This window comes from Otolemur garnettii, unplaced genomic scaffold (assembly GCF_000181295.1).
Source record: "Otolemur garnettii isolate 467f Iridium unplaced genomic scaffold, OtoGar3 scaffold00021, whole genome shotgun sequence".
Taxonomy (NCBI): Eukaryota; Metazoa; Chordata; class Mammalia; order Primates; family Galagidae; genus Otolemur; species Otolemur garnettii.
Window position 1 is genome coordinate 1,990,507 of NW_003852416.1, and position 4,559 is coordinate 1,995,065.

Genomic DNA, 4,559 nt, shown 5'->3' on the forward strand with positions numbered 1-4,559 from the left:
GCGCAGGGCAGCCGGCACCCGGTCTCTGCCAGGAGCGCGCCTTGCCGCACCTCTCCAACCTGAAAGTCTTTTTTTCTAGGAAGTTCCCCCACCGCCACCCGACATCACTTGCGGGCTTCGTTCGCTTTGCTCTCAGGAGATGCCAGCCAGGCTCCACAGCTCTGGCACAGGCTGAAGGCAAAGACGAAGCGATTCCCCGCCATGCCACCAGCGCCAGGTGGCTCCGGGGGACGGAGTCCTCCCTCTCCCCTACTACTCCCCGCTCTCCAGCAGATTTGGCCTGCTGCGCTGTGGAATACGAAAAAAGCTCCTGGTTCAGTCTCTGCCAGCAGCTGGGTCAGGGTCGCCCATCGCTGACATAGCACTCAGCCAGCAGCTGTCAGCTGGGAGCAGGTAGAACCAGGGGCTTCATCCAAGGAGTTCATGGGCAAAAGCCCAACCCTATCAGTGGTCTGGGGGTCAGGACCTCAACCCAGACCTCAAGCGGGGGCTTGGATTTGTTTTCCCCCAACCTGTTAGGATTATGTATATACTTCTCTGAGATTTTGAACTTCTCAATTTCACTAATTTAAACCCCAGACTTCCAAAATACAAAATTCACAGTATTTTGTAACCAGTTGTTCCTGAGGAGCCCAGGCCTCTCCTGGGCTTTAGGAGAGACCCATCCAAAATTTCATTAGCAGAGAAAACAGAGTGAGGTTCCTGGGACTGTGAAGCTGAATCTCAGTGTTGAATAAACAAGGGGGAGGCAGAAAACAGACCTGAGGAAGCTTTGGCCTCAACAAAATGCACACAGGCCCTACCTGGATAGACCCAAATACCTGAGCCAAGAGATCTCTGAGTCCAGACAGACAGAAGCAGACCGGGAGGAACTATCTAGGCTCTGTACGGGCTGGAGGGGTCTCCAACCTGGAAGCACCACAGGCAGGAGCTGCACGTTTCGCTCATCACTGTGTATATGATGCCTGGCACCCTGTGGGTTAGTATATAGTGAATGAATGAATATACAGGAATGAGTATCTATCTCATCAGGCACATAGTGAGTCAGGTGTAGGTAGGAAGGACCTGGCGGTGGGCTGTATGCTTCTGTCTCCACCGTGTCTTGGGCTCAGCACCTGCACCCCGTGGATTGGCAAAGTAGTACAGGAGAGCCCAACCCAGAGAACTCTGATGACCTGGATCTGAGATATTCCAGCAGGAAATACTGAAAGAGCCTCTGATACTGGGACATCACTTCCCTACAAACTGGGTGCCAAGCTGCATGCTATGCGCTAGGATTCATAACCAGCCCTCAAGAAGATGAGGAGCCAGTGAGCCCGGAAGAAACATCAGAGAACTACGCAAAGCAGTGTTCATGGTCCCAGAGCAGCGCTTCTGCAACCTGAGCCGCTCAGAGGTCAGAAGTCTGAGCTACCTTTCTGGTTGGAGGTGTCCTGAGGACAGGGCCTCGCTGAGGGGAGTTGGCTTGTGTAAGGCAAAGAGGGAACACAGAAAGAAAATTCTTGGTGAGGGCAAGAGTGTATGTGCAAGGGGGTAGAAGATGGAAGGGGCTTGAGGGTCACAGTGGATTGACCCCGTTGGCAGAGCAGTTGGGTTGGTGGAGGGAACCTCAGTGCCACAGACCTGCCCACCAGGGTCTGTTATTAGGGCTGCAAAATTAGAATCCTCGTGCTACATTATGTTTATTACTTCTTAGTTTCATTAGTGATATCTAGAGGGAGGAGTTTGAAAGGGCACGTGACCTCATTGCTATAGTCATTTAATAAGTGACTTTGAAACACACAGATCTAAAGAGCTGCCCAGTTCCACCCATTTGATGCTTGGCTTTTATTCTATACTATCCCCTCCAAGTGATTATCCTATGCAGGTTGCAAATGCTGTCACTGAAAAGGTGTTCACCCTCAGGGGAGCGTGTAGCCTTCTAATTCAGCTCTGTTGAAAGCATGTCCTTATAGGAAATTGCCACACACCATCCTGAAAATTGTATCAATGCATTGGTCCTGTCCCACCAGCTAGCAGAACTGACACAGTCAGCACCTCAGTGGTGGCAAACAACAGATGGCTCGACCTAAAATTATTTAAGAAAAGAGAATTGAACAGTCCATGGGGCGATCAGATTTCAGGCACAACTAACCTCAGAACACAAGCAATGTCATTGGGACCTGGTTCTTTCCAATTCCCCTCTCTAGCTGCACTGTAGCAGCTTAAGGCATAGGCTCTTGGTAGTTTTGACATAACTGCAAGAATTCTAGGTTTATATCCTCTCAGATTTAAGTCTCACAAGAAAGACCTCTTTCAGAGTCCCAGCACTCCCAGCAAAAAGGTATCATTGAATATTGGTGTTGCTGCCAACCCCGAATCAATCACTGTGACCAGGGAGTCATAACTGATCGACTGTCTGGGGCCTGAGTCACATGCTTCACTCACACCCAAAGCCCCCAACTGAGAAGAGAGGAGAGGTGAGCCCCAAACACAGGGCTGACACTGTGGAACAGGGAGAACAGTTGGGAATGCAAACAACCATCTCCCTCTGTGCCACAACTGTGCAAATTGAAGACAATCAGTGCGCCACCCTATGTCCTTGTCCAACCCCAAGGCTTTTAACCAGTAAAATAGCTTTTCCTGGGTGCTCCATGATAAGGCTGTTGATTTCTGCCATTGTCGCTACAGACTTCCAAGACCAACTTTAAACAAGGCTGTCAGCCCCAATGCGTGTCTTTAGCTACCCAGCCTCTTCTTTCTCCAGTCCCTTCAGCAGCCCTGTCATCTACTATAATGATCTCCCTTTCCACTGACTGAAGCCTGGTGTCCAGGGAAGGCTCTAGCCTCATTCATTATATAAATCAGATCAGGATATTCAGGGGGGTCTCTCTCAGAAGAATCTGTCACTTAATCCAGGTCCCTCTTGAAGGTCAGACAGGCTGTGATCCCGCTGAAAAGGACTGCAGATGGCATCCTCAGTGCCCCGAATCTCCAAAATCAGGCGGCCACCCATGTGTTCGGAAGTGGCCAGCTCCAGCAGCAGTGCAGCCATGAATGTGTGCCCAATAGGGAGAGCCCTCTGAAGGTGTGGTGTTGCTGTACCAGCAGGCTAATGGGGAAAGAAGCAGCCAAGGCAGGTTAGATAAAGTTATCTATCCAGAGCTCCCAGGTGCCAGGCTTGGCGGCCTATGCCAAGTCTCTGTAAGGTCCCCACAGAATGATGGAAGGAAGCCTGGGTCAAAGCTTCTAGCAGCCTCAGAAAGGCGTCATCATAAGAAATAAAAATAAACATACCAACCGGCTGCCCAGACATGACAGACCCCATAGTTGTAAAGTGTGATGAGACTGGTCTTTGAAGGATCACTTTCAGATTTAGACCCTCGTTGAGACCCTCCTTCAGTGTAGCTCCCTTTAATGATTTTGGGGCTGCACGCATTTTCAAAGCATCCCTTGGGGGGAATCTCTCACATTTCACATTGGCATGCCAAGAAAATAAACTTGGTTCCTCTGTAGTTGTGCCTATATAGTAAGATTTTTTTTTTTAACCCACAAACAGTAATTGTCTAGTATGTTGATCGCAGATGAACCAAACTTCTGACTATTTCTAAAAAGCAAAGCTGCCTACAAAAAACACAAACTTGCAACAATTTGTTATAACCTTATTTATAAAAGTCATACTTTGTATCTGAGTGGTGTCTACCTAGCTGTTCTAAGATTATGGTCCTGGCAACAAGCAGCCAGCACAGTGGCCCTTGCCCACTGAGACCCACACATCCCAGTTTTGCACAATGGCTGCCTAGTACCAAATTGCTGATTCGCCTAAGCAGCCAAGAGGTATTTCTTCTCACCAGTTCTACCTAGTTCATGAATATCATCCACAGTGGTCTCAACAAGTATCTATCTGTTTGACACCATGAGGGATACAGAATTCACTTACCATTCATTTCATTTCCAGAGAGATCTATTGCTGTTTGAGTAGAAACAGATTTCCCTGTAGCCGTAGGTCTAAATTGTGCTTTGGGGACCACATGGAATAAATTTAATGTCTATTATTCTACAGTGCAGCCCTTTAATTATTCTACAACTGCAAAAAGAGATAGAGGTGAATAAATGGAACAAGACAGAGTGAGAACCAGAGAAAGAGCTAGAAAACAGAGACAGATAAGGTGGAGAGAGAAGGAGAGAGAGTATTTGTTGTCTCTTTCGCAAGGTAGATATTCTCAGTTCTTTTACCTACTGTTGAGCAGTAATATTTATAAGGCCTCTGAGAATATGGCACTAGACCTGACACTGAATGCTTTAAGCCAAATTCCATATCATAAAAGGTATTTTTCCTATTTCCAGGAAAGAGTTAACACACATTGAAAGTAAATTAACCCTTTTATATCTTTAGAGCAGGCATTATTCCCTCCAAGGAGAAAATGTATGAATTAATGACACCTTCAGGGGAAAAATCAGATTCATTCCTCCGAACAGTTTAAGTTAGAAACTTTCTTCCTGGAAGGATTTTGTCTATCATTTTCAGATTCATCATGTGAAAAGTCAGAGAATCACTTGTTTACTTCTTCCATAGAGAA